Source organism: Plecotus auritus (assembly GCF_963455305.1).
Source record: "Plecotus auritus genome assembly, chromosome: 3".
NCBI lineage: Eukaryota > Metazoa > Chordata > Mammalia > Chiroptera > Vespertilionidae > Plecotus > Plecotus auritus.
This window is the reverse complement of record NC_137772.1, coordinates 21,631,599-21,650,950: the sequence shown is the minus strand read 5'-3', so window position 1 is coordinate 21,650,950 and position 19,352 is coordinate 21,631,599.

Here is a 19,352-nt window from a genome sequence, read left to right as displayed (position 1 = left end):
CAGGCTGGCAGGCAGAAGCAGTTAGGGGCAATCAGGCAGAGGCAGATGAGCGGTTGGGAGCCAGCAGTACTGGATTGTGAGAGGGATGTTTAACCACCCTAAATGGGCGGTTGGACATCCCTCAAGGGGTCCCAGATTGGAGAGGGTGCAGACTGGGCTGAGGGACAACCTCCCCCCCTCCCCCACACAAATTTTGTGCACTGGGCCTTTAGCATATATATATATAAAAGCCTAAGCAACCAGTTGACCAAACGATCAGTTGACCAGTCGCTATGATGCACACTGACCACCAGGGGACAGATACTCAATGCACAGGATTGGGCTTCCTCCTGTCTGGATCGGGCCTGCGGGGATCAGGCTGAAATTGGCTATCCGACATCCCCTGAGGGGTCCTGGATTGTGAGAGGGTGCAAGCCAGGCTGAGGACCCTACCGGTGCACAAATCTGTGCACCAGGCCTCTAGTATATATATAATCAGAATAGCGTGGGTAGTTTTCATATCAGCAAAAAGAATAACTATTTTGCCTTCTTTATGCTTTACCTGATACCTGTGGTTTCACTATTATTTTTAAGCAAAGATCAAAGCCTTAGGCTAATGCTGTTACCCAAGGGTGCTTATAGATTATTAATCATTTATACTTTAACTTGAGATGGTTTCAGATCCTGTATCAGAAGGAAGTGTGGCTGATAGAAGTGCAATTAGGTATTAAGGAGAAGAGCCTTACCTAAAGTGTAGTGAGAAGAAAGTATCCACCAGGCCCAATGAAGTGTCTTCCTCAGACACCCAAACTCTGGTTCCAGAGGATCACATGAATAATGAAGACCTCAGGACACAGGGGATCTTGTTCATGGCCACCCACAAGTCCTACAAAAGAGATGGCCCTGCCACCTAAGACAACTGAGAAAGCTCCTCAACGATGCCCTTACTTTTTTTGCTTTAATAGAATCAAGACATTCCTGACTGGCTGGTTGTTTTTACACACAGCCAGGCACTGTGCAGGTGTGAGGTAGAGTATGGGATGCTCAGTTAATTACAAGGTTGTCTCATCAACAGGCTTAGTTAACACTACTGATCTTTTGAACCATGAACTGTTTCCTCCAGTCTTGACACAGCTGCTGCATTATGATGTCTTCTTCTTCCGCGGTAAGAAAGGGACGTGGGGAGACAAAGGTCTCTACCCTCAGAACCATGTTGTCAGTGGCAGTGAAGAGCTAGTTATACTGAAACTGAAGGCAAATTTAAAGCAGTAACACTGAGCCTGTCTTTGTTGAAAACTTTGATACTTGGTTCACCACAGACTTTCTTTTGTATTAATTTTTGATTTTTAAACTACAGCACTAAGATATTATTTGTCTTGATGACTGAATTTTTTGGCAGCCCCTCGTGAGTGCCTTGTTCATCTTGCCCTGGTCACAGCCCAGCCTCAGGGTCTCAAGTCCTCAGAGGAGAAAGTGGGTGATGAAATGCTGGCCTGGGTACCTGCCACAGCAGCTCAGTCACTGTGTTGGTTCATTTCCTGTGTCAACTTGACTGTGCCACAGCTGCCAGATGAAACATAATTTCTGGACAGGATTGGCATTTGAATTGGTGGACTCAGAAAAGCAAGTCACCTTCCTCAATGTGGGCAAGCATCATCCAACCCTATTGTTGGTCTGAGGAGAAAAAAGCAGCAGAAGAAAGAATTCACACCTTTTTCTTCCTACCTGGATGCTCAAACTGGAGCCTCCTCTTCTTCTGCCCTTGAACTGATATTGACACCATTGCTGCCCTGGTTCTCAGGCCTTTGGGCTTGGACCGAAATTACAGCGCTGGCTCTCCTGGGTCTCCAGCTTGCAGAGGGCAGAACATAGGACTTTTCAGCCTCCACAAATGCATAAGCCAATTCTTCATAATCTCCATTTATATGTATTATATATAAAGTATGTACATATATATTATATATACTATTTTATTATTTATATATAAAATTATATATGTATATACACATGTATATTTGTGTCTGAAAACATGTGTGTGTGCCTAGTGTGTGTGTGTGTGTGTGTGTGTATCCTACTGGTTCTGTTTCTCTGGAGAAGTCTGACTAATATAATCACCTTCCAAGTTTGAGGGTGATGAGTCATCTCCCCAAAAGGCCAAGCCAGGTAAGATGGTAAGAATGGTGCCATCTCTTGGGGGGTGGGGCGAGGACAACGGGTTAAACTCAGGCTGTGTTCCAGCCAGATACAGGGCCAAGTGAGCAGCCTCGGGCCTCGGTTCCACTCACTCCTGCTAGTTACTTGTCTCAGCCTTGCCTGAGAGGGGCAGCCAAGTTCTGGGGCTTGTTTTGTATAGGAATTAACATACCATACTGCGGCCCCTCTCTTCTAACCACAAAGAGGCAGCAAATTGCGAATTAAAAATATTCCTTGCAAGTACACCTTATTTGATAAACCTGTTAAACTCTAATCCCTTCTCACCCAGTTGGGAGAAAGGGATCTGAGAATGCACGCACACCCCCCTCTCTCACTGCCTTAGCTTCCTCCTTCCAGCAGCAAGGAGGCAGGCTGCAACAACTCAGGTTTCCTCTGAAGGAGACTCCCAGCCCCATTCAGCTGTTGATACCATAGTGTTAATGTATCTAAACGATGCAATTTCTTGTCAGACACATGGCGGGAGGGGGATGGGTACAGGGATGGAAACAGATTCTATCTGGTCCCTTGTTCCAGGCCACTCCTCCTTGACTTTCTCCTCTCCCATTTTTCCCCTCCTCCTTTTATTTCTCTTTCTGCATCTCTGAGAGTCTAATTTGTGAAAAGGCAGAAAGTACACGCAGTACCAGTCTCGGGCACTTGAGCTGCCAGATCTGATTTTCCTAGTAGATGTGGTAGATTAAGGAAAGAACAACTATGGTTGAAGATTAGATTTATTTTTCTCTTCATGTTCCAACCCTTGACCCAGTCTGCAGCAGTCCGCAGCTAACCCACTCACTGTCTACAGCAGAGCTGCGGGAGTTGTATTGGCCCCCAGAAGGGGAAGACAGAATTTCTCAAGGTCAGTTCAACTGCTCCCTGCTGTCTTGTCAGCCCCTTCAACATCTCAGGACAAGTCCTGCACATCCTTTTTTTTTTTTTTTTTTTTGCTTTTAATTTCTTTATTGATTAAGGTATCACATATTTGTCCTCATCCCCCATTCCCATCCCAAACCCCTCCCCACGCATGCCCTTACCCCCCTGTTGTCCATGACCACTGGTTAGGCTTATATGCATGCATACCAGTCCTTTGGTTGATCTCTCCCCCTTAACCCCACCCTCCCCTACCTTCCCTCTGAGGTTTGACAGTCTGATCGATGCTTCCCTGTCTCCGGGTCTGTTTTTGTTCATCTGTTTATGTTGTTCATTATTTCCCCTAGATGGGTCATGTGATACTAGAAATACACTTATAAGAACCGAAAATGAGACAAACAATAATGGTTATGCTGAGAGGCAAATGAATCAGTCTGTAGTGAGTTTCTTTCTGGGCCAACAGTTCTTTTGAGTCCCAATTTCAATGTCAAACAGTTCCTTATGTGTACATGTCAGCAATGATATTTCAGTTCTGGATGGTGGACAAATGGTGATAATGCAGGTCCGACCCTCTCTGGTTTGGTCCTGGGCAACCTGCAGCGACTCACAGCTGCTGACTGCTAGTATGGCAAGGCGTCGTCAGCGTCTTCCATCTCTGGACTATTTCTCTTCTGTCTTCATGGCTGGAGCACTTCTGTCAATTCCTCTCTGTTGCAAGAATCCACATGGTCTTGGAGTTGTTTTCTGAAAATATACGAACATATTCTCGACCAAAAGTTAAAAAAGGAATCTTTTCTATAAATTTGACTTGGGATCCTTTTTCATTTTTTGCCCAAACCATTTTCCTTTGGCTTGTTTTGACACCATGTGTGTTTTTCATGGGTGTCTTGCTGTTAGCATTTCAAATGAAAGTTAATTTTCTAAAGTAAAAATTTTCTAGATGTAATTTACTTACAGGATATTTTTCCTTACATGATATTCTTCTACTATCCCCCCTTTTTTGATTTAAATATTAGGAGGCTTTTGGAAATTTTATAATATAATCTTGATAGCTTTTAAATTTTAATTTTTTGCACTAAAATATGACTGCTTTAGGTTCATTACATGTTACACAATTTTACCATGAGATGAACTACCAATAAAAATTTTAGTTAACACTTTAGGAACAGCTTTTTGTCCAGTACCATTATTTTTTCTAGAATATTCGCTTATTTCAATTAGCCAATTTAAATTAGTCTGAGAAGTTAACTACTATTTTACTGTCAAATTTAATACTCCAATAACAATCTTATTTTACCCTGTAAATATTAGTGGAAAGGATTATTTGCCTTCTTGAGTAGGCCCTGAGCATTCCTGGTGCTAGGCTGGATTTAGATATCGAAAACCCACTTCCCCACACCATGGGTATAAGACAACTCAAACAAGTCTTGTTGCAGTGAGAGGGCAGCTGCTGTCGGCCAAGTCTCTGTCTGTTGCCTGGGTCCCGATTTGAGCTGGGCATGGGAAGCGAAGTAGCCATGGGGCAAGAGACCTCCCTCAGAAGGGTTGAGGGTTGAGGCCCCTGCAAAGTTGGGGGGGTGAAGGTCTGTGCCCCACCTCTGTTGACCCCCAAGTTCTCTCCTGATGGCCCCTCTGCGACTGTGCCTGTCTTAGAAGTCCTGCACATCCTTGAAGAAAACAGTACAAAGAGAGCAGTGGGATATCTTCAGGAGGCAGAACGCTCTAGACAGGGCACCTAAAGAACTACAATAAAGTGTTTTTCTCTATCTCCTGACTCCATCATCCTGGATTCTACTGCCCAAACTGTCTTAAGTGTGATTAAAACAGTTACCCTGAGCAATACACCTTTCCCAAACTACCCTCCCCACTCTCCATTCTTACCACCTTGCTCTGTAAGAGTAATTATGTTTTTGGCAGTCATTAACACCCTAGTGTGAGATGCATTAAACATTTCTTTGGGGTTTGAAAGAATATAGGAAAGCAAGGGCACATTGTGTGCCGAGAAAAGTGGAAAGAAAGAGATGGAACCCTTTGTGTTTCTCTTCACCCTGTGTCAGCACTGCAATAGGGTAAGGGGCAAGAAGCACCACACTACAAAATAAATTTAAAATTTTATAAAAAGGTCCTTCCTCAAGGAGAGATTGAATGCTAAACAAATTAAAAAAAAAAAAAGAAAAGAAAAAAAATGAGGAGGTGGGGGGGAGAAACAATGGAAGTAAAATAAACCTGAGATGGTCTGTGCTTTATGGAGATAGTGTGGGTCCCCTTTTATTTGCTTCTGCTCCCTGAGATGAGTTTTCTTGCTAAGATCATCCCATATTCTGGCTTATTTAACTTCAAATCTTATAACATCTTAGCTTTTTAGAAAAGTTGAATTGGGCCCAGGGGCTCCCTGCTCATTTCTGCTGGAGGTACAGCCTGGCTCACAGAGAACCCCTTCAGCGCCCATTCCTGCCTCTGATTTGGGAGTAGCTTTGCCTCCTGCCAAGGTTAAATTGATTTTGGAACCAGATACCGTATCTAAGAATTCCACCTGAACACCTACTCCATGGCCCACCTTTATCAGATTCCATAGGGATCCAAAGGCTTAGCACCAATGAAAAAAAACACTATCCAGTGCCTGTAACCAATTCCTATAGTCTGTAGGTAGACAAAATTGAATTGGTTTCATTTTCTCATTTTCTTACTTTATAAGAGGAACATATTTTCCCAGAAGACTCAACTCTTTTTATATACTTTTCCACTGTTTTATGCATCAGATTCTTTTGAAACCAATTGAGATGCCCAGTTTCCTATTTAGTTTTCATCTTTAAAAATCATCTTTAAAAGTACCCATTAGAGAATTCTTCTATTGCTCCCAGGAGACTGGAATGGAAATGAACAATGAACTTTTAAAGATAATTGGCTTCCAAAATGCCCTCCTGTCCCCCCTTCTCTATTTCTTGACAAGCCTATGGGGAATTGCATAATAAAACAACTTGAGATTCTTTGGGTGCCTGGTGTGTGGCAGAGAGCCAGTCCTTGGAAACGAATCTCTCAGGAATGGAGGTGTCCTGCCACTTGGTCGCTGCCTGTTGGTAGACACCTATCAACTCTTAAAGGCCTGCTTCTGACCTTATTCTACTGGCTTCCCCTCACCCATGTTCTGCTGCACCATTCGAAACATGTGTTTTGAATCCTCAAATCAAAAGGTCTTCCTGTCATTTATTTACCCTAGCACCCATTTTCCCACATGTTCCATTTTAAGGTGGTGAAGTGAATGGTGTACAGTCTGTTTCAGAGAATCCTCAGGGCACTTAACTCATGCACTTAAAAAACATTTGTTGATCACCCACTATGGAGGCATGAGTCCAGTTGCTGAGGATACAGTGAAAAAAGCAAATAGCATCCTTGCCGTGAAAGAGGCTGTGTTCTAGCAGAGGGAGTCAGCAAATAATCAAGGAAACAAGCAATAATAATTTCAGATTACTCAAAGTGCTGGAACTAAAGGATCTATGCTAGAAAGTAACCGGCAAAGAGAAGTGTTTGTTGTAAGAGAGAGTAACAGAGTGTTCCAATTTTGGATCTGGTAATGAAAGAGGCCCCTCTGGAAAGGTAAGTTTTTAACTGAGATATAAAAAAATATAAATGAGTCGTGCAAAGGCCAGGGGAGAGGACTTTTTAGGCAAACAGTACAGAAAGTACAAAGGACATGTGGATTGAGGTAAGAAAAATGACAAGTGTTAGGGCAGAAAGTAAGCTTCTCTGGCTGGAACCCTGTGAGCCATAAGAATGGAGAGGTAGGCAGAGGCTAGATCCGATAGGACTTTGTTTAACATAATGCGGAGTTTTGATGTTATCTTAAATATAATGACAACATATTTTAGCAGGTAAAGAGCCACCAGCACACATCCATGGTTAGCTAAAAACAATACCTCAACTATGTTTCTATAACCAGGCCTGAAGGCACTCCCATCAGTTCTAGTTTTATATCCGCTGCAGAGCTTCTACTGAAATTGCAAAAGAGGCATAAAAGGAGAAGGGTGTGTGAGATGTAAGAATAAACATCTGTATCTGCATTGTTTTCCTTTCAGCTCATTCAATCAACTCTTCCAACATGGTCAAACATCTCTAAAACATCATCACTTTTTAGTGCTGAATATCATTGAGTATCCCTTAACCTTGACTGATTTGAACTGCTTTAGGGTATGTGCTATTGGATAATTTTGTCAATGGTAATAAAAAAGTTGTGTTTAATTAGTAGAAGGAAGCCAACCTTTTCACTGAGATAATAAAGGAATCCAGTACAAGTCCATGGTCACCACAATAAGAGCTGACCATTCCTGAGTGTTTCCCATTCTGAATATTGCTATTGGCAGGCTGCCATGTGACTGCTGAGCGAGAGAAAACACACCTCTGCTGGACCCCTGGAAAAAGGGCCAACTGCAAAGAGGCGTAAACTCACAGTAAGAGTACCTTAAACTTTTATTGTACTTTCTACCAGCAGATAAGTCCCAGATAAAGAAGGTGAGCTGCAGAAACTAATTAGCACAGAAGCTGAGTTTGGGCTTTGGAGTCAGGAAGAACCAGGTTTAGACCTTCACTACCCCCACACTTGCCAGCAATGTAACCTTCTCACCTTGCACTGTTTCTCATCTCAGCAGCTTGTATCTCCATATCACCATGTGAATGAAGCTATCCTTGATTCCTGTCTTTACATCCCATGATCAATCTGTCAGTCAATATTATTAGGCTGTGTATTCAAAGTATATCCAGAACCCAACTATGTCCTACCACCTCCACTGTGGATACCCCAGTCTAAGCCTCCAGCACCTCTTACTACATTTTTATAATAGTTTTCTAATTGATCTCCCTCCCAAGCTTTTTTCAGCACCACCGCCAGAAAAACTGATTTAAAAGGACTTCATGGAGCTGTAAATCAATTCACCCTCCCCCTCTTTGAATGTGGGCTAGACTTAGTGACTCACTTCCACAGAAAAAAGTAGGGAAAGGGACAAGTCATAACTTTACAGTGAAGAAACCAAACAGACACCATCTTAACCCAGTGATCAAGGCTCTTATCACCAGTAGTAAGTCATATGGATGTCACCTACTCACAGATATGTTGTGATGAGAAAAGGTCCTTCACCTATTTCCCAAAATAATAAGCCTAGAAAAATTATAAGGGGACATTTAATAATTCCTAATTGAGAGTCATTCTACAAAATACATGACCAGTACTCTTCAGAACTCTCACGGTCAGGAGAGACAAAACAAGACTGAGAAACTGTCATAGATTGGGGAAGACTAAGGGGACATGAAGACTAAATGCAACAGAAAAATAACATTAGTGGGAAATTGATTAAATTTGATTAAAGGCTGTGATTTAGGAAATATTAATGTACCAATGTTAGTGTCTTAGTCTTAACAGAGGTATCATTGTTATGCAAGATGTTAACATTAGAGAAAAGTAGGTGAATGATATATGGGAACACTATGTACCAGTACTATCTGTACAGCTTTTCTCTGAATTAAAAATTATTCCAGCCCAGCTGGCATGGCTCAGTGATTAAGTGTCGACCTATGAACCAGGAGATCCTGGTTTGATTCCCAGTCAGGGCACATACCCAGGTTGCTGGCTGGATCTCTAGTGTTGGCATGCAGGAGGCAGCCAATCAATGATTCTCTCTCATCATTGATGTTTCTATCTCCTTCTCCCTTCCTCTCTGAAATCAAAATATATATTTTTAAAAGAAAAAAAATTATTCCAAAATTTAAAAAATATATTTTTAAAAAGTAAGGTAGATTATTTCATTTGTCTACTCAAAACTTACAAAAGGCTTCCTGTCTTACTGTATGATCTGCCTTCAATCATCTCTCTGACTTCCTGAGTTCATTCGCATCACACTGGCCCCTACGTATTCCCGAAACACTCCTGACATACTCTCAAATTAGGGACTTTGCATTTGCTTTATCCACTTTCTGAAATAATCTTTCTCCAGATGTTTGTGTGGTTGGTTCCCTCAATTTCTTTAGGTCTCTATTCAAATGTCATCTTCTTAGCTGGGCCATTCCTAACCACCCATCTTAAATTACTATCTCCCTCTGCAATATTTCTGTCTTTAACATTTATTACTATCATACTAATTTTTTTATTTATTTTGCCTTTCCCACTAGAATGTGAGCTCCATGGGGCAGAGATTTATAACTGCTACATTCACTGCTATGTATCCATTTCCTAGGGCAGTACTGGTACTCCATAAATATTTTTTTTAAGAATTAAAATAACCTGGGGTATTTACTTAATCTCTGAGTCTGTTTTTACATAGCAAAATGAGGATAACAAGATAATAATTACTCATATGATAGCTTTCTTACAAAGCTTTAATGTAATAAAGAATGGAAGTGTTCTGCATAGTGTTTAGCATGAAAAATATTTAAGGAATTGTGTTATCAGTAATTACATTTTCATTACTCTATTACTTCTATCACTAATTACTATTTTATTACTGATTGTTCACAAGTGGCTATTGATTTTACATTGAATTCTAACTGAACTGGAAGATTTGTAATCTGTGTTTAACTCCTAATGCACACAGGTCCCTACCTTTGGGAGAAATCCATAGCTCCTTCTTCTCATTAGAATAAGTGATTTACTGTTTACTTCTCTTCCAAAGAAATGTCCTTTTTTGTGTGTGTGTGGTTTTTTTTCTGCATATTTGCTTGCTTGCTTGCTTGTTTTGAAATTTTTTAATGATGAAGTAGAGAACTGAGAAACACAAGTTTTAAATTTAAAACTGATTTTATTTCTAAGTCTGAAAAGAATTTGAGTCATTCTTCACAGTGTTTCCTCCCATAGGAGCTCCTTTTCAAAATGTCAATAATACTACCCACTCTGATTTCTGAAAATGGGCTCAAACTAGATTTTGTCTTTTCATTCCTACTTCATGCATAATATAGTCACCCTCTGGCCTATAGCATCTTATAATCTGATTTAGGGGCATATACTAGTATGGGTGAAAAAAAAGAATAAATTTCATGTTATCATACAAACAAGATATGACATGGACTATATGCCTTTGCCCTGAGAAAAGACAAAAGAAAAAAATATATCACCGTCAGAGTCAGAAAAACTTCATGTCTGTGATTTGCTTTTAGGTCCTTGAAAAAAGTCAAGAGTGTATTGATGCATTTATCTCTCTTCTTGGCTCTTGATTATGATGACAATTATAAAAATGTTCCTTAGTAATATTCTTCTTATGAAAGGCCAGGGTGCCGGAAGCCAATTCCAGAATGTCATAATTGCAGGAGTTTCATTGAAAGGTTGATGGAACTTGGGAAGTTAAGAAGGGCTGAGTCACATATGTTATCGCCTGTTGGGAATAGCTAAAGGCGTTTCCCCAAACCTGAAAAGGATGATTGCTTGCTGCCAGACAGCTCAGGGCATCTTAATCTACATGTTATTGCCTCCTCCTGGCCAAACACCTGAACAGCCGGAGGTAACCCCACCAATCTGACAATGGATTGGTGTACAAAACCCTGGCCTTTGATGTGTATATCTACACCTTTTCTTAGGACAAATTGTGTTAATAAAAAGCAAGGGGTCCTGAGATGAGGAGAACTTAGTTCCTTTAACTAAGTCTTCTCTGACTCCCTATAATGCCTTTCAAAATTATGTTTCATCTCTGGACTCTTATTTAATTTATGCACAGCCCCTTCTCCAGATTGCTGAACCCTTCTAGATGCCGGATAAAGACCACAGCGTTACCAGGGGTATAGTTAAAATATATTATCACATTATATTCATTATTAGTCATAAAATTATTATTATTTTGTTATTAAAAACTATACACCAGGCCCTATGCTAAGCATAATGCATGCCATGCTTTCATTTAATACACACAACAATGTTGCGAGACAGGTACTATTTTTATCCTCATTTTTAAAAATTGATTTTTAGAAAGAGAGGAAGGGAGAGAGAAACATCGATGTAAACCACCCATCGGCTACCTCCTATACAACTCCTACTGGGGAACAAGCCCACAACCTGGGCATGTGCCCTGACCAGGAATTGAACCAGCAACCTTTGGGTACATGGGATGATGCCCAACCAACTGAGCCACACTGGCCAGGGCTATCCTCATTTTTAAAGTAAAGAAACTGAAGTTTAGCAAGGGGAAGTAGCATGTCCGGAGGCAACTACTAGGAGAAAAGAGTGATGAAACAAACCCAGATCTACTGGGCTCTAAAGCCTGCACTCTATCCCTCCCTGTGTCTGAAGGGTCTGAAGTTAGCCCATTGCTTGGAGCATGTTTATACATGCTAATTGGGATTAGTTATTCTGCAGAGGTCACAAATCTCATTGTGTAGGTACACACGTCAAGTCTGATTAGAAACAACTAAAGCTTGGAATTGAATTTTCTGTGCTCTTTGCCCTCAACAGCTTGCAGGTTAAAGCTAAGATGTATGTGCTATCCATCTCTGCGCTGGGCTCCACAAACATTTATTGGACCAAAAGTTAAATAGCTCAGGAGACATTCTTATCCAAACCAGATTCTTCGTCTTCTTTAGTCAGACTCATGGTGACATTCAAAGAAATGGTGCCCCAGGCATGGTGAAGGTATATTTCCAGAAACCTTCTCTGAGAAGGAACAACGGTCCCTAGTTGGAAGCATAATCTTATAGCTTTGGTAGTTCCTTTCCCTTTCTGAAGAAATTGATAAATAAGATGAAACTAATGAGTTGATAGACATCAGATACACCAGATTTATGTTGCATAAATGAATATGGGTGTGGAGTAGCCAGATCTTCCCAGCAGAATGGGAATGTTGATCTGCAGCAAAAAGTGCTAGGTGGTTGATAGCATGGACTAAAAGAGGCCTTGGCATGGTCAAGTGTGAGGTACAGCAATAGAGTTCTGTGCGTGTACTCAGCACAGATGATGATCATCCCCATAAACCTCAGACAGCTCTGGCCCATATTTGCCCCGACATGTGAAAACTGATTTTATGCTGGTTGACTGTATCCTTGTTGATCTAAAGAGAGGACAAGAATGAAGAAGAAACTGTAACAACAAGAACCACAGAAATTACCAGGACATTCAGCACTATTATATGCTGTAAGGATGGTAAAAGAGGACAGAACTACTCCTAATTGACTTCTATCTTTTCTATCAAGGTTGTTTAAAAACAGTAAAAGTTAAGGGGGGAAAAAAGATTGAGAAGGATTTAAACCCCAAGGTAGAATAATGCCTCATAACCTAATCTAAGTTGATTTCCACCCCCTAGAGCAGGGGTGGGCAAACTTTTTGACTCGAGGGCTACAATGGGTTCTTAAACTGGACCGGAGGGCCGGAACAAAAGCATGGATGGAGTGTTTGTGTGAACTAATATAAATTCAAAGTAAACATCATTACATAAAAGGGTACGGTCTTTTTTTTTATTTCAATAGTTTTATTCATTTCAAACATTTTAACAAGAAGAATGTAAACACTAATTATTATAATTTGAAACTTCAAAAAATGGAGGAATCATAGCACAATAACATACCTTACATTGAAGATGGCAAAGGCAAAATAAAATTGCCTAACAAAGGAAGGGTACAAAAGCCTTTCAAATTAAACTTAAATATAATAAAATAATTTAAAACTAAAACAAATAGAAAAGAACAAAATGTGTAAACAGTAAATTAAACATTTTCTTTAGTGTAACTTCCAAATTATGCCCGGGACGTAGATGTAGATGGCAATGTAGACTGGGTTGAAAGGTTTTTGGTCTTTAAAACATCAACTTCAGTGGGAACAGTGCTTTTGGTCTCCTTTTTAGCTAATGCTCTGATACTGTGCTCTCCAGGGGCGTGTCTCCCTACATCACCACGATAACGTGTCTACGCATTCCCAGGGTGATGTGGGGGGACGCGTCCGCGGGCATTACAAGGAGCCTCTGGAAGATTGAGAGGTTGTTCTTTCTACTGAATGGGTGGATATAAATCCGCCCACTCAGAAGAAGGAGCTGCGGCCGTGTTTCCCGACCTTGCCATGTTAACACTGCTGCTGGTGAAGGAGCGGAGGGGAGAGCAAGAGAACCCTCCGCTCTTTGGGCTCTGCAGGCCGGTAGAACAGCCAAATGGGCCGGATGCGGCCCACGGGCCCGTAGTTTGCCACGGCTGCCCTAGAGGAACTTCCTGGGGTTTAGATGAAGCCAGAAACATTGTTGAACAAATTTGTTAACAGTGAACTATGGCAGCTCCTCTATGTTGCATGATTATTCACATAAGCTTTATACCAATTCTCTGTATGAAGAATATGGAACTAGAAATGTTACTTTACTTCCCCATTTCCATAAATAATATGTCATGTATTAATGAACAAGTAAAGTGTGAGAATGAGGGTGCCTATGCTCTTTTTCCAGGAATTGTCATGCTTTTTTTATAAACACAACCTGTCTATGTCTTTTGCATGGTTGTAATGGATCTATTAGAAAATGATGGTAGGAATGCTATATATGGATATGGTCAAACTGCTGAGATCAAGAGGCATGAAGTCTCTTGAAATGTTTTTGTGTAAAAGAGATAAAGTCATTTCTGAATGATAAATTGCAAAGTTAAATTTATTAGCAGATAAATGTCAGCCTGGAGGTGGGTTCCTGAACTGCCAAGATTCTGACCTTTGCCTTATTGGGTTCGATGTTTTTTGTTTTGTACTCTCTAAAAAAAAATCAATAGTTTTGAAAAAGGAATATTTTGTCTAATTTGTAGATGAGACAAAGTTGAAAGTCAAACTAATAAATAAAGTATTGAAAAACAGGATTCACACAAGTCTAACATGTTTATAAAGTAAAATCATGAATTAAAAAACAAACTTTAAGCTAAGAAAAATATTTATGAGAAACACTACGGGAAAACAGATGATATTCTTACTACATAAAGTTTTCCCACATGTAAATAAAAAATATTAAAACTCTAACAGATATGAATCTGTAAGTCACAAAAGAAAAGGTCCCTAAACTTTTTAAAGAAATATGTTTAGCAATACCAAAAAACAAAAATAACAAAAATAACAACATACTATATTCATCTATTAAAATATCAAATCTCAAAATAATTTTTATGTTAAATTTTAGGGATGAATTTATTATAAAGAAATTTAACAAGCCTTATCAGTAGTCTTGAGGCACATCACTCTTATCCTTGGACACATTTGTCACTTCTAAAAATCTTTCCTAAAGATCTAAAAATTCAGGACAAGATTTGCCTGCCAAGGGATTCATCTCAAAATTAACTGTATAAGCAAAGAGAAAAAGGCAGAGAAAGAGGAGGAATGGAGTAGGAGAGAGAGAGGAAATGGAAGAGAATGTGGATGAAGAAAAAGGGAGAAAGAATAGAAACAGAAAAGAGAATGAAGGAAAGAAGAAAATAACAACATATTCAAGTTTAGGTGAATAGACCATTAATTATTAGATATTCATTAAAAAGAATTTTACATATGACCACAAACCCAATGCTTTGAAATATGTTAAATGACATAAAAAAAAATCCCCACAATGATAAAGTGTTATTTAAATCCTAGTGCCAAATTTCACATTAATCTCTATTAAACATCAACTGTACCAATATCAGTTAGAAAAGTTGTGATTTAACAAATATTTATAAGTGCCCCATAAATAATTTATTCCCTCTACTAGACTGAGCAACTTCCCAAGTTAGTGCCACAACTTTTCAGCACATTTTATGGAATACATGGAAAGCAATAGTAAATGTTTGTAGAATAAATGACTACAGAATCAGTCTGTGGCTTAGAACAAGTTCCCTGAAGACAGAGCTCAAGACAAAAATGCTATGCTACTGCTTTAAGGAAATACTAGACCAGCAAGACTGAAGAAAATGGAATGTGGAGCAGGAAAGGAGGGAAAGCAAAAAGAAGTTGTACATATCATGCAGCCCACAACTTTACAAGAAAGCTTTGCTGATCGTTCATTCACAAAGAATGTCTCTACGCAGTTTGGACTGAATACATTTGAAAACAATATCATACATTAGAAGAAAGGGAGGAAATTACTGATTCCTTTCTACCTCTATTATTGGCCAAACTTTGTCCATGAGATGTTAATGCTTTCATATATCTAACTGTGTCACTTGGCCCTGAGAGTAGCTACTGGAGAAGTCATAGCTTATGCCCCATGGCACTTCATTTGAGTCCTGAGGAGTCGAGTCAGAGCCTCTGTTTACCCCAGTTGGGTATACTCTGAGTACTGGAGGGGCTAAGCCTTCTGCCCTAGTGGAAACAGTGGAGGCAGTGCTGGAGACCAGCCTTATCTGGGAGAGGTAGAGATATCTGTCATGAGATGACTTGATTACATCAAGACTCAATAGAGCAAGCAGCAGAGGGACCAGGAAGCAGCTGAAGCCAAGCAAATTGGAAAGGTATATATGGTAACTTGGGTAGGATATATTTTGATATAACAAACCTAATATATGTAACTGCACTAGTAGAAATTCTATGTCTCACACAAATCACAAAATCATTCCTCTGTGACTCACTTAAATCACAGATGGAGCATTGTGCTCAGTTTTAATTGTCCTTATATGAGGAGAACAATGAGCACAAGATAAGAACATAAAAAGATAAAGATAGCCATATGAGGAAGAATTTGGAAAATATGCCATTTGAGGAACTGTTGAAAGCACTACAATTATGAGCCAAAATGGAGCAGAAGGAGGAGAAGGAAGAAGAGGAAGAGGAGGAGAATTAATTATCTCTAAATTCTCTCTTAGCTGTTTTATTACAAGGTTATTCAAACATTCAACTGAGAAGTATAGAACTATGAACACAACAGTAATGCCTTAAGCAGATGAGATGAAATTTGAGGTGACACAAAAAGAGGAAGATGATTCTGGAATATGGTGATAGCAGAAAGACTGCATTCTCAAGAATGAAAAAACTACAGTAATTATTTGCTTTGTGTTGAGTTTGCAGGCAGTGATATTTTTATCCTTGGGTTAGGTGTGGGAATCTCAAATCATCTATTTCCTATACTGTCCTCTTGGGCACTATGTGCCCATTTTGAACTCCAACTAGTCATTTGCTTCAAATGACATCAGTCATTTCTTATGGGGCAATTTCTACAAAACCCCCTTTAGTATTTGAACTGAAAGTTCCTTCTCTTTCCATTATGACATGTTGTCATCTGTGGGAATAAGGAAACCTAAATTCTAAACCTAACTTTGGCCACCAATCTTTCTGGTGAACTAGGTCAAGGCACTTCATGTCCCTGAGCCTCAGGTGCTGGTCATCCTTCCACCCCAACTGTTTTTATGGCCCTGTCAAGATTGGGTTGCTCCTCTTTTCTTGACTGATCTCTAGAGCTTAGCATCTTATCCATCTCTTACCTAATGCTTTGGGAGCAATTTCTCCAAACCTACTTTACCCAAAATGCATGAGGTGTGATAGTAACAATCCTAGCCAATTATATTATTATTATTATTATTATTATTATTATTATTATTATCCTTCTTCTTCTTCTTTTTCTTCTTCTTCTTTTAGTAATATATGGTTATAATGATGACTAGAGATCATTTAACCTACCATGTTTAAAATATTATATCACTACTCAGAGTAAAACCTCTTATGGAACCCTATTTCCTGCAGAATGACATCTCAATCCTGAGCCTGGCCCTCCATGATTTAATCTCAGGATTCCTTACTTCTGCTACTTTATCTGTAGCTTTCACAACTGAATCTGTCCTATAGAACTTCTATGTGCTTTTTATTTGTGTCCTTCTTCTTTCTCATAATGCTGTCTTCTTCCCACCACTTTCTAAATTCTACCAATCCACCAAATATCACTGAGCCCAAACTCCTCAGGCAGCCCTCCTTGATTCCTTTACCTCACAGTGATTACAGCGATATTACAACATTTATTTTTGTGGTCATTCATATATTATAACTACCAAATTCTTTTTTATTTTGCAAAGTAACTTTTCATATGTATGTGGTTTTTATTTTTGTCCACTATATTAATTAAATATTTCTTTATAATCACTAGAAAGCATAGAAAGTTTAGAATTATGCAGGTGTTTGTTTAAAACTTATTATGTCAAAGCTTAATTATTATATATACGATATGAATTATGTTTAAGAGTGTAATAATTGGGGGCGGGCAGGGCAAAAAAAAAAAAGAGTGTAATAATACTAGTCTTTGGGAATGAGAGAAAAAAACAATTCCTGGCCTTAAAAAAGGACTGATCTGAAAAATTATTTACTGAATAAGCAAGATTTTAATTGCATCAGCTATACCATATTATCTAATTTAACTCTCATCTTATTTTAAGATATAAGTATTAACCTCTCCAAGACTTAGTTTCCTCATCTGTGAAATAAAGCAATTTTCCTATCATTATACAACCAGTATTTAATGGGGCAAAGGTATAAACCAACTTTTTTTTAATATATATTTTATTGATTTTTTACAGAGAGGAAGGGAGAGGGATAGAGAGTTAGAAACATCAATGAGAAACATGGATCAGTTGCCTCCTGCACACCCCCTACTGGGGATGTGCCCACAACCAATGTACATGCCCTTGACTGGAATCGAACCTGGGACCCTGCAGTCCGCAGGCCGACACTCTATCCACTGAGCCAAACCAGTCAGGGGACTAGATCTATAACTGCATCTCTCTCTCCACCTTTTTATTGAAAGGTCCCTTAGCATCATTTCAAGTCTGAAGTACAAAAGCCAAAGTACTGTTCTCCTATATATCTAATTAATAAAGAGGTGGATTGGATTATGAGAAGAAGCATGTGGCTATTTTTAGCTACTCCCAGCAATTTCCATAGATTAAGTTTGCAGAGATTTTAAACTGAAGTCCATACATGATTTTGGGGCTCCTGATCCTACCTCTGATGATTACAAGTAACACATTCATGCTCTAGAAAATCCCCTGAGAGCCTAAGAAGAGAAAGAAAAAAGAGAGACATAGTTTGTAAAAACGTATACAATCTAAACCTGCAGCAGAAGGGTCTGCAACTAGATTCTATTACCCTGAGAGACACTGACACTAAATTACCAAGGAAGATGGTGGACTTTCTTGGAAAACTTGCCATAAAACAAAGCCCTCTTGCTACCAGAGGGTGTTTGGCATTGAAAAGAAGATGGGAACTATTGGTCTTGAAATAAAATTTGAAAAGTGCCCCCCAGAGTGTACAGATAACTGTGAATGGGGGCTTCTTGTCCATTTTCTTTTCTCTGTGGCCTTGGCAGCCTAACAGTCAGGACGGGGGTAACTCAGAAGGTCATATTTAGAATACATTTCCTCCCATCTTCTTCATTGTCTATTATCAAAATCAAGTATTGCCTCACTAGTATCAATCATCATCCTTTAATTTTTCTGATTTTTCCCATATAATTAAAAGTATTACATCCTTATTTGGGAGGATTAGAAAATAGAGAATACTGAAAATATTTTATGAACCTAATAATTCCTTTTCCAAAGAAAATGTAAGCATGCTAATAATAGACTTCCTTGTGGCCTTTTTGAAGTTTAAATATTGAATTTTTTTTCAACACACAGGAAAGTAAAGAAAATGTGACAGATACCCTTGTACCTGCCACCCTATTTTCACACATGTAAACATTTTGTCATATTTGCTTCATATCTCTGTTAATAAAAAATAAATAAAATGTTAAAAAAAATAAAAAAATAAACCAACTTTTTTTTGAACCAAAAGTCCCTACTCTTATGACTATGCTATGCTGCCTCCTTTGGGAATTAAGAAACCTAAATTTGGCCATCAATCTTCAGGGTGACCTGGGTCAAGGTATTTCATAACCCTGAGCCTCATTTCCTGAGTTCTAAAATAAGGGAGGCTAGACTAGATCAATTAACTTTTTTGAACATGACCCACAGTAAGAAATAATAACTTTAAATAGCAACCCTATATATAGCTATACCTATACATATACATGCATATGCATAAATACTTATTTATAGATATAGAATACAAATATTTTAATTAAGATTTACCATATGGATGCAATATATTTTCTATTTTAATGTATTTTATTTTACTTTTTTAAATGCTTAACTGCAATCCACTAAACTGTTTACAACCAGTCCGGAATCTGACCCTAGGAAGGGAACCTCTGAAATCCTTTTTCTATACAGTCTAAGGCTCTGACTCTCAGCTGGGTGAGAGCTGCAGGGCAGAATCCAAGCTCATACACTCAGTCTGCCTTCACATACCAATACAAATACAGGTCAGCTAACTGGCAGGGCCTTGGGCCATGAGCTTTTATGCAAGTTCAACCATTGACATATCCCTGTGAAGTAGGGCA